This window comes from Lonchura striata, chromosome 7 (assembly GCF_046129695.1).
Source record: "Lonchura striata isolate bLonStr1 chromosome 7, bLonStr1.mat, whole genome shotgun sequence".
In the NCBI taxonomy this organism is placed as follows: domain Eukaryota; kingdom Metazoa; phylum Chordata; class Aves; order Passeriformes; family Estrildidae; genus Lonchura; species Lonchura striata.
Genome location: NC_134609.1, coordinates 7,824,817 through 7,837,008, shown reverse-complemented (window position 1 = coordinate 7,837,008; position 12,192 = coordinate 7,824,817). Strand labels below are relative to the sequence as shown.

The 12,192-nt window shown below is 38.8% G+C and overlaps 1 long non-coding RNA gene across 1 annotated transcript; it reads left to right on the top strand.

Annotated features, from left to right (window-relative positions):
• The first annotated feature begins 7,253 nt into the window (after positions 1-7,253).
• LOC144246567 (uncharacterized) lies at positions 7,254-12,192 on the top strand. The gene is made up of 3 exons (XR_013340225.1): positions 7,254-7,392; positions 11,920-11,970; positions 12,052-12,192. It is a non-coding gene; the product is annotated as an uncharacterized LOC144246567 (long non-coding RNA).

Sequence of the window (12,192 nt, the reverse complement as noted above, 5' to 3'; positions counted from 1 at the left end):
TAGAACTGGAAAACAGGGGAAAGCCCACTGTGTTGTCCCCACAGTTTGCTCATTGCTTTTGCAGCTTTCCTGGACTGCATCGGCCCATCCTGAGCTCCTGAAAGTATTCAGTGTCCATGATCCTGTGGGCTGGACCTTTGAATATTTTACTATTCAAAGAATATGAGAAAGCAGCAGGATTTAAAGGAGATTTTCACTGTCTAGCTTGAGCCATAGGTGGAAGGGCTGATGAAAACAGGAATTTAAGCCTGACTGGCTAGTACTTACATTAATGTTCTCTATTAATCACAAGGATTTAAAAAACTTTCTGTAATCCATGTCTAAAATTCTCTTAATTGTCATAAATCAGGTAGGACAGCCACAAATGCTCTCTTTGATGTGGTGTCATGCATGGCTTTTTTTTTTTTTTTTTTTTTAATGAGGTAAAGAAATCACTTAGCAGTAAAGTAGAAAAAGAAACTGAGATGGACAGAAGAAGTCTTCAAAAAACTAGTAGAGAAATGCAGGCTCAGAAGAGGCCCTGGTAAAGGGAGATACTGATATTCTGGTGGTAACCCAAATTGATACATTTTTATGGTGAGAAAAAAAGGGCAATTGACTGTGAAATGGGGGCTGTTTAGGAGGGAGAAAGCAATTCTGTATTTTTGTAATTTTTGGATTTATCCTTGGGTAATTAAAGTCTACCAAGGAGGGAATACAGGAAAAAGTGTGTTTGGAGAAAGCTGTGGGTAGAAAGCAGATCCTATTGGCTTGTGGTTGATGTTATGCCCTGTGGAATCAACAAGAAAAATGGCTGAAGAACCCTGACTGAAAACAGATAAGAGGAAAAATATGATAACCTAAAACAGGTCAGTGAGATTAAGTCAAAATAAAGCCAGCCAAGTGCAGTCAGGGAGAACAAATGTGCTGAAGAGCACGAAAAGCTGCTTAATTGTGTTCTATTAAACTTGCTCCTTTCTGAGGGATGGAGAATAGGGATAAAATTCACTTTAGTGTAAAGGTATCACAATGTTGTGAAATTGTGTACCAGTATGTGTTTTTTTACATGCCTGATAATTTAACTGACTTAGTGCTTAGGGAATGAGTCTGATGGAAATAGACCAGCTTCACAGGCTAATGCTGAGCCTGAGCTCCCAAATACTCCAGTTTATTAAGCAAGGTAAGGAAATTCTAGCTCCAAAGGCTGGAAGTCATGCTTGCAGGAATAGCCACAAATATGCTGTGCTCAAAGCAATGAGTAAAGCACCATCAGCAAAATTTCTGTTTGCGTAATATTTTCTGGTAGATTTTTTTTTTTTTATAAACAAGGGGTCAGGAAACTTGATGGTTTTAATCAAAGTCCAACTTTTTTCAAGTTGTTTGGTTCCAGGAGGTGTTGATTTCATCATGTGTTGTGAAAGAGGAGTAAATTGTCAGTGCAGCAAAGCTACATGTGAGTAGATAAGCAATGAGACAAATTGTGACAGCTGGGGATAAACTGGCTTCATTTATGGAAATGAATGAAATTTCTATCTTGCTCACTAGAGATCTAGTTTTCTGCATTCGTTGCGTGATGTTGGTCTCTAAAGATATCTTTGATCATGCAGCTAATATATGTCTTAAATCTTGCAACATAAAGTGGATTAAAGGAGCCCTTCCCTATGGTTATCATGTGTGTATGGGAAGTGGGCCATAGTTTCAGCCAAATAGCATTCAGCCTAATTTTTGTGGCTCCCTAAATTTAGCTTGAAGAGCTGTCAGTAGAGAAAAAGCCAATTAGACTCCATGGCAGAGAAAACACTAATTTCCTTTGGCTGACAACTCCTACAAGGGGCTTTTTGGCCAAGGAAAAGAGCAGCTGTGAAAAGGCAGAAGCTTTTTTGCTGCTATGAAAGCATCAGCCCAGCCCTCAGCTCTCCCTGCTAAACAAAAAAATCTGTTGAGAGTGTAGGTGGATGCTGGGCACAGCTGGCAGAGCAAGGAGGCCCCACCAGGAGCCCAGTGGGAGGAGACCTATGTAGAGAGATGACAAATAACAAAACAAATGCAATTATTGGTCTTTTGTGCTTTGACTCCACCTAAACAGGCACAGCACAAAGGTTCCACTGTCCAGATTAAAATTCCTGAACTTCTAGGGTTTAATTAACGATGGCTTCTATGCAAGTAAACTCATAGCCCTGAGCATTTGCTTGTTCTGCTTGTGTGTGACAAATGCTTTTTGAAGAGCTATAGTACAAAGACATATTGTAGGCCTGGAAAGGGCATTAATTTCTCTTTTGCTTCTCTGGTACAATGCCAAAAGAGTATATTTTGTCTGCAGCTTGTCCTCTACCTGCACCTATCTTGTTCTTGCTAATTGCTTGTATGACTCTACTCAAGATCTGGAAAAAGCCATTGAGAGAGGAAGATTTTGTTCCTGCACTGTTGAAGATAAGGGTATTGCATGACCTATGGAGTGAGGTACCTTATTAATTGAAGAGATCTCTGGACAGTAGTGGGAATTTGCCTAAATTCTGTTAAATGTAAAATTATTTTGTGGCACTGTCTGAAATTTTGTAACACTGAATATTATGATTTTTATCCTGACATGTGTGTTTGACCCATTTTATAACGAGAGAGATGAGAAGATCCTTGGAAGACAGTATTGAAGTTGGTTGCATAATGGATGTATCAGGAGTATTTTTTTCTTGCTTAGTGGGTGTGTGTGTTTGGATATTTTTATGCATATAGGAGACTTTGTACTGTAAGAAAAGATCATTCTCAATTATGACACACATTTTAAAAGCTATGGCCTTATAAGCTCTCTCAGTGCTTAATGCAAGTACCACGCTGCTGTAAGATATGACCTACAATTTACAGCTCTGTTCCAAACCCAAGTTGCTCAGCAGAATCTGCTTACTGGTGCATCACTTTTTCAATATCTATAAAGTGTTACTTTTATGCTTGTTCCCAGCAGAGCAAGAAGGATCAGATTTTAATTGTATGCAGGTAGACAAAGGGGTTTTAGCAATTTTGAAAATCTGATATTTCTTTTTGCTGGGTAATTTCTTGTTTGTTTTAACTCAATTAGGTTGACCTGGTTACCTGTGCTGTGTGAGTAGGTTTGAGCTCTGCTGCACAAGTGGGTTGGTGTTACCTGGGCATTGAAGGTTGCAATAAGATTTTCCTGGACAAATTCATGTTTGCGTAATGCTGCTGAGCAAGCTTTTTTTATGTTACCTAGAACTCTCTGGTTCAAAATTCTTGGCAGGTTTCTCTCACTTTTATTTATCTGGAAGAAATGCTTACCATCATTAGAAACTACCTAAATAATTTTGTTAATATCAAAATTATCTAAGTGGGTGGGAGGGGCTTTTCAGAAAAAGAAACATTTACTAAAGGGAGGGGAGGGACTGTCTCTGAGCAAGTCCTAAGATTCCTTTGCTGTTTTGAATTTGTCCTGGCTGAAATACTTTGTGGCTAGATTTCTTCCTATTGTTCTACTTTTTTATTTTTTTTTTCCACAAATAAGTTAAAGAATGATAAAATTATTTGGATAAAATAGTTTTGGGATGCTAGATTCAACATCTGCATTGAACAGTGCTGATTCCAAATACTTCTGATATTTCTAATAATCTTAAAATAGTCTCTAATTTGTACCATGGGGTAATTTCTTTTAAAGGGGTATTTGTATTTCCCATCTGGAATTGGTGTTTTTGAAGGACTTTCTACAGATCTTCCAGTAAAGCTGAGCTGCTTTTATTCCCAAATGTTTTAGACTTGGCAGAATATAGTTTTGTACTCTTAAATACAAAGGACCATAACAAAGTCCCCATTCCAGTTTATAAACAACAATATTCTGTCACTATCCTGCACTGGACTAGGCCCTGAATGAAGTACTTTTTCTGTATAGATTTAATCTAAATTGTATCTCCATTGGAAAACAGCTCCCCCTGAAAACTTGATTTTGATATTAGAATAGTGAAAAGATAAATTAGATCTTTCCAAGCAGTACTGTGTTTTATTTACTTAATTTAGGTTTTTTTAATGCATGTGGAGGGATCCCAAAGCACAAGAATGATAAGTTTAGGCAAATGGATATTAAAAGTTACTTGGATTGGATTGCAACAGAACAAGAGGGGAATTTTTTTCTTTTTTTTTTTTTTTTCAGATTGTCGGTGACCCTGTGATACAAACACATCTTTAGAAAAAATGGGAACACATAACCAGGTATCAGCCTTCAGACATAATCTCATCCTTAAGTGTAAGAGCTTTGTTTCACAAAACACCTCAGAAATGAGGCTGAGAGCCTTTGAGGAGTTGGTTCAAAACAGCTTTTGGGACCCTGTCTCCCCTCCTGCAGTCTGTGCAGGTCAGAATGGCTTTATTGACTTTGGTGCAGTCTCTTACTAGCTCTAAAGAATAAGAGCAGCTGAATTTTCATTGTGTTCTAGGCAGCAATGTTTGCTGACTCTGATTTATGTAAGTGCATCTGATACAATGCTTTAAAATCAAGAAGGAAAACAACTTGTATTAAAAGCAGCAGCTGTGGGATTTCCCTGTGGTATTGCTGTATTATGGGTTTATAATGCTGTTGAAGCAAATGCCAAGGTGCTGGGGAATGCTGAAAACTGCACACACAAGGAATATGTAATATTTTCCAGGGTGGCTTTAGCATTTTTAGTTGTAAGGAAGGTAACACAGCCTACACGTAAAAATTGTCTGAATTGTAATATGATTTTACATGAATTTTTTTTTTTTTTTTTTTTTTTTAGATGAGTTTGATGAACCTGTACTTAGAAGTGTGTGGATTTGTTTGTCATTTCTTATTATCCTGTCCAGAGTCTTGTACTTGTGCAGCAGAAACAGTGCTGTGTGAGTAAAATCAGGCTGGAAAGAGCAGGAACAAAAGGGGGAATAAAAACTTTGAGCCACAACCATCAAATATATCAAAAGGATAAGCCTTCTGAGCAGAACATTCAGAAAGTAGGACAGGTACACATAAATGATGTAGGAGTAGAAGAAACAATCCACCAAGTTCAGCTGTCTTCACCTGAATTGAAATTGAGTCCTATAGAAATGAACTGTACAGTAGAGGTAGTTTAGCCAGAAGCAATACCTGTCTAATACTAGTTTAGTCCACTTATGTTTTGTGCCCATCTCTCTGTTTAAAGTGCTTTTAAGTTCAATTTTGACCTGCTTTTTTATCAGTGTCCCAAAATTACTGAAATGTTTAACTTTACTTGAATAATCATTTAATTGATGAGGAAGGTAATTACTCTAAATGGCAGCTCTGTTGTCATACTGCTCTTAAAGAGAGATTATTTCACCCTTAAACATATTGAGTATTACTAAGATTAGTTCTGCTGATGTCACGAGGTCTGTGACGTGAGTTGCCATCACATGAATGAAGGTGGAAGGTTGAACCCTTTGATCCAGTTAACCAATACCTTGGAATGATCTGGAGACTAATGGAAATTAAAGTCTCAAAGGTATATTTAAAATCCAGTATAAAAGGCATTCCTTTCATGTGGAAAGGTCAGAGCTAAGGGCTTGTACTCCAGCTTTCCCTGTGCTGAGGGTTATGTCATAAAGAAGCATATTCCAAGGCTGGACCACCTAAATGCAGCTCCAGTCCTCCCAGTAGTGCTTGGCAAAGTGCAGCATGTATGCAGAGGCACATGTGAGCATATTGGCTTTGATGGATGTTGTACTGTCAATAGAGAAAAATGCATTTCAGTTCACTTTCAAATACTTAAATTTCATAAGAACTCATAATTTTCCAGTGCTTTAAGTTCCCTTTCCATTGCCATTCTTATAATTTACTAGTTTCTTTAAACCAGCCTTAATTTTCATGTGACTTTAAGTGACAAGTATTGTTTGAAATAGAAGAGAGGAGAATTTTAGGTCATCTATAGTATTGCATTTGTCATAGAACTACACTTGTATATTTAAACAAGACTAAATTAGTTTTCTATTTTGGTCACATACATCTGCAATTTGTAGATGAGAGAAAATTAAGCACAGACTAGAGATTGTATCTATCTATAGTTAACAAGAGCTTTACTTACCCATAAAAGCTGTAGCTTTCCAGAATGGGAGCAATAAAGAACAGCTGATCTGTACTGTGAGTCTGTGTCCTTTACAGCTACCACACTGTAAGAGGGAATGTGTTGTAGCTTTCAAGCTGATGAGCAGCCCACAGCATGCTCACTCTTTCCTCCTCCTGCCTTTTTCTGTGACCCTGCTCTCCAAATGCATCTAATACTCCATAATTACTTAATCCTCCAACACTACTTTTGTTTCCAGTTCTTAGATGTCATTAACAGAAATAGAAACATAGTAATTATCACACTGGGAGAGATCCTTTCAGATCTCCAAAACAATTTTTAGTGAATTGCTCTTTACTGTCATTCAGAAGAGTGATTATTGAATCTAATAAGGGACAGAGTTCCAAGAGAGACTAGATTATGATTGGCATATACTTACAGCCAGATTTAAGAGTTCCTAGAGCTGATTCTAAAGTCTAGCCAAATTTTATCCATACCTGGACCTCACCTGGCAGGTGCTAAGCGCTTGAGAAATGGTCCAAGCCCTTTACACTCATCCTTCAAGTCTGTGGCTAAAATATCAAAGAGATTTTTTTTTTTTTCCTGTAAAGGAAAGTTTAGAACCTGAAGGTGCCATGTCTGGCTTATTGTTTTTGATCAAGTAGAATACTTTCTGAAATATTCTCAATGATTATTTTGTAATGGTTATTTTAAAAAGCATGGCTTTTCAAATAGATGGTTATAAAAAAAATGCTGGCTTTGAAGCAATAGTTTGAAAATAATAGTTTGAAAATAATATAGATTTTTTTCCCTGTTGCCTTTCTAAGCTCACTTTATGGGAGAGTTGAATTTCTAATAAATAAGAGCCAGCTATAGGACAGCTTACGAAGCATGTGCTGTGTTCTATTTGGGATGCATTACAACCCCCTAGTGTTGCTGCAGCCTGAGCTAGAGGAAATGCTGTCTGCCAGTTAATACTATTTAAAGATTGTTCCAGTAAGCAGATTGAGCTTTCCAGTGTGGTGCTGCTTGGTGGGGGCTGTGTTGCAGTCTGTGGTTGTAACACTGGCTCCAAGTCTGTAGCTTCCTAAAACTTCGCTGCACCATGGAATTATAATCACTGTGGTGATTATAACGCTGGAGGGAGTTTAATTTGCTGACTCTTAAAAAGCAATCTGATAATGAGTTTGGAGCCTGAGGATCCTGTAAAGCAGGTGGAGATGTTTTACTGTCTCTCTTTCTCGATAATTAAAAAGCCAGTCCCTTTGGCTGGGCTTGTGGAGAGGGAGGATGAGCTGAATTCTTTCTGGCATAATTTGTTTTTTCCAATTGAAATGACATGTCCCGCAAAGTTGCATATGAATTGGAGAATAAAAGTCCTAAGGTAAAGATTGCTACTTATATCCTGTAATGGGGAAAATTGTGTATTGCATTATGTTTGCATTGTCACATCCAGAAAAAAATGCTTTTTACAGGTGATGGGCAAGATGTAGAGCATGTGTGCTTGACTGCTTAAAAGGGACCAAGATCAGTCATGGATTAAGTTGCATGTCATAAAATGATGAGACCTTCCTGCTGGTTCAGAGTTGACAAGATGAGCTGGTTCTTCTTGGCTTTTGGGTATCAAAGGTATCACTGTTTATTGAGGTCAGAGTGCAGACTGAAGCTTAGGCAGGATTGTCACATGGTGCCAGCATGGCCAGAGGTTGGGATATTTCTGGAATGCAAGCAGGGTGGGGTAAATGTTAACTATTTATTGGCAGAGCTGGTAAAGTGTGAAGCCCCAAAAGAGACAAGAACCAGAGAGGATGAGTAGGTGGTGGTACTGCAACATTAGGCATGCCAGACACATTCATCCTCCATAGAGGCCAGTTCCAGTGTGTTCTGAAGTCAATAGGAATTTTTTCTAAGAAGCTGGATCAGGTTCATGGATATGCAGAAAATGGTAATCATGAAAAAAAAATTAACAGTTTTCCTTGGTAAAAGACTGAAGACAACAAAGGAAACAAAATGAAGTATATAGTAAATGGGTGAAGACAAGTAAGAAATCACATCAGATAAACACATCTTCAATGTCATTCATCATCTTGCTGTAGTGAATACTAATGGAGGAACAGAGGTTCATAACACTGCACAAAGCACTGACAAGCAGCCAGCTATGGAAATCCTGTGCCAAATGAACTGTGATTTTATATGCAAACTAATCAGTTTCAAAGGCTGACAAAATAAGATAGTTTGGGAATCCAAATTTATAGGACAGCACTGTCAAGCTAAAATGCTCTTTCTGTTTGCATGTAAGCCTGGACATTTGTTGTAAGAGACACTGCACAAGGTTCCTACAAGCATCAGGTGCTGATGGTGTTGTACAAATGCACAGGGAGCAATTTTTGCACTGGAAAAGTTTTACACCAAACTGAAAAATCAAAAGATATCCCATCAGTAACCTGGTAGAGGGTTAGTGGCAGAGGCAGTGAGAGGAGCCAGCAGTGTCCCTGCTCCTCAGGTGAGGAACAAGCTCAGCTCTGGTGAAGCATTAAGTGGTCAGCACTGCTGAGAGGTACAATGTGCTTGGGTCTCAGGCACACCTGTGCCTCTGCAGTGTCTGAAGTAAAGCTGGGCCTCCACTTGGGGGAGCAGAGCTGTGTTTATGCCTCCTCGTGTAGGCACATCCTAGGATAGACAGAGAGAAACTATTTTCTCTGCAGATACCAGTGACAAAACTTACTTTCAGCAAAAGAAATTATCTAGAATAAATGGATGAGTCTTTCTTCCTTTCTTAGTTGATGGATTGCTTTGAGTTAAGTTAATCTAATATTCTGCAGTGTGATGTATCTCTCATCTGAGACTTAATTTGCTGCTTTAATTTTTTACAAGGTGGAAATATGATTCATTTGATTGTGGCTTCAAGTAAACTGTCCTGTTCCCAGAAGAAAAAAAAAAAAATAGAGGACAGTGTGTATCTGTGTTGATCTGAGCAGTAAAATACCAGAAAAAGTCTTATTGGAAAGGAATTTCTGCACTGGAGAACATAATCTGATTTATATAGCACTGTTTATTTTCTCTGCCTTTGAATACTAGTGAAAAGGGTATTTTGGTCTGGTTCACAGGTCTGGTAGATGCAGTTATTTTGGGAAACATCAAAAGATTTTTAGAAAAGGAACTATCATTTTACTAGCTCAGCATGAAACTTCTGTAACTGTGATGAAAATAAACCTAACAGAACAGAAGGGAGAGTGGAGGAGTTAGAGCAGAGGGTGAGCATAGCTGAGAGGAGAAGCAAGCTGGAGACTGTGTCGTGCTTCAGTAAACTGCTTTGGGAAAGAATTGGGAATAGGCTGATCTACAGCAGCACATTAAGATGCACAGCAAGTGCCATCCTTTTCGTGGGGACACATCAGCACACAGGGAGCAGTGCCCAATGTCCCAGTCACATCTCTCGGACTCCCTTGACTTACATTTCAACAAAGCTTATTTGGAGATCCCTGTGATGGTCAGAGACTTGATGGAATTGAGGTCTGTGATTTTTAGGAACCAGAAAGAAACTACCCTTTCTAAGAAAAGGGGGAAGGTAGAAAATATCTGTCATTTCAGTCCACATTACTAAGAGATGCTTCTGGAAAGCAAAGAAATGACTAACAGGCATAGATGTGATAGTTAGTGATGCTGGCAGAATTTAGCTTTAGTCTAGAAGCTTGCATGTGAGGATTGAAGTTGTCGGTAAGGCTGCAATGCTCTGGTTTCTATTTTGTGTGAGTCACTTATTTATGAGTCTCACATGGTAATGTTTCTCAGAGTTTTCAAAACACTGTTCCTAATCTTGTTTGGTGCTGGAACAGTGTCATGGAAGGTCAGGTTAGCCCCAAGGCATGAGGCACCATTAGTCTCAGGAGGATAACCAAATCACTCCATGCTGAGGAGTAAGAGTTCTGTGGGCATTGAATTTGGGTTTAATATCCTTTATTTCTGCAACATTTTAACGAGTTGGAACAAATGGTTTCTGTGAGCTCAGTCCAGGAGGTCGCTCACACTCTTGAGTTTCACTTCTGCTTTGCCAGTCTTGCTCTTCAGTCCTAGTGGATCAGCACACACCTCAGCTGCTGCTGCTGCTGTGTGTTTGTGGCAGTTTGGTGGGTTTGTGCAGATGCTGCTGCCCATGGGAATCCTCAGGCTGCTTGAGAGGCCATGGCACAGACCTGCACAGATGCAGCTGTGTCTGAACAGCTGTGGGTGAAGATTTTTGTCTTTGCAGGTTTTTGTTAAAGGGGTTAAAGCAGGGCTAATACTTCCCTTTCTCCCTGGAGCACTGAGGTCTCAGTAATTAGGTAGTGAGTCCTCGTGGTGAATTGGAAATCTCTGAATTGCATTAAGGCAGTAAAGCCTAAGCAATCTCGGTGTGTATTCCTGAGCTCTGCTCTGGGGGCAGGAGCTGGGGGGGATCTGTGTGATCAAGGGACAGTATAATTACAAACCATTTTACCTGGGAATCCTTTATTATCATCAGTACAGGCCAGTTATCCATACCTTGTTTCTCTGGCTGTAATGTTTAACATAATAAAAATCCTAACATGTCAGAGGTTAACTCTAAGAGTTTATTTATGTGAAAAAAGAAAGGGAAAAAAAAAAGAGAACTTTTCTATAGGTTCCCTAGTTGTGTTGAGGTGGAGATGTCATGTCCTTTCATGTAACTTAGTTTCAAATCCCTTTTTTCTTCCTCAGGACCTTGATAAGAAACTTTCTGAAAGATAATTAATGAACTTTTTTAGAGACTAAAGCAACAGTTAAGGGAGTATCAATGATGATGTGGAGGGTAAATGAGCAAATCCCTTGTTTAGGAGAACTGTTCTGTCACTATGCATTTGGAAAATATTTTAGATATTGTGTGTAGCAGGCAGATTTTAAATTAGCTATAGATTTTTCGTTCTTCCCATCTGGTTCAGTAAAAAGATAATTTGCTTCATAGCATGTGTCACAATAGAGGCTGGCTACACAACAGAAGCTTGGTTTCAGAAAAGTTTTTTGATGTTTTGACATTTCATTTTCTTCTACATTGCGAGATTTCAGCTTCATTTTCATGCTTCTAGAACCAGAGCTGTCCTGGGGTGTCATATCTGGAATTGAAACTTTGGTATTTCAGTTAGAGGGCTGCAGAGATGCCCAGCTAGGCTCATAAAGCTGGTTTGGAATGGGCTACAATGCACACATCTCTATTCTGTTGACTGTCTGCTGAGTGTGGGTTTAGATGGGAGTTCATTCAGGTACATCCAGGATTTTAGTATTAGGGCCAGAGCAATAAGAATGTCTCACTGGCATAGCTAGACCTAGCCCCGACCAGCCTTTCTTAATGAAATCATTATTGATATGTCTCCAAAATAGATTTTCACTTAACTTTTTTGAGCCAAACCCTTCTGATAAATGTTAATTATTTCCATCCATGTGTGACAACATGTAGAGTACAAAAGGAAAGCTAGATCCTGCTTTCTGCAATTAGTACATTTATTGCTCGGGGAAAAGGCTTAGAAACAGGTATTAGATTCAGTTATTTGTGCTTTATCTCTGTCAGGCTCAGGGAACTCATGTATTTGGCTGCAAAATTCAAACAGCACTGTAAGAACTAACATTAGTGAAATATTCACTATCTTCTATGACACTTTTTAATTACCTATTGTTATATAAATCCTGCTGCTCTTTTTCAGTTTAAAATGGAGATCAGAGGAACTTCACTGCTGAGATTAATTTTTGGTGTCAATTCTTTCTAAGGCCCTCTGAGTATTTGAAGGTTTGCTTCCAATAGTTTTCATTAATAGCTAGAGGTTTTTTTAGGCTGGTTCTCCTTTAGTTGCACATGCTGAGGCTCAAGAGACACATTCAAAGCCCAGTGAATGAATTCTGACTTGAGTTGCTCTATTTCCAGCTCTCTGTCTCCGGAGGCACTGAAAATTGTAATATCAAGAGAAAGAAGCAGGTAGGTCCTACAGCTCAGCTGTATAAAAAATGACCAGACCTAAAAAATCCTTCACTTAGGGATATTGGAATATCGTTCCAGCTGACCTTTGGAGAGACTCTAGAAGATACAGAAAAACCCAACCATGCTTGTTCCTTGTGATGGATTTCTGAAATTAAATACTCTTCTCCAACATTTGAGTGGAGAATTCCCTGTTCTGAAGAGTAGTAAAGCAGTCCAGCA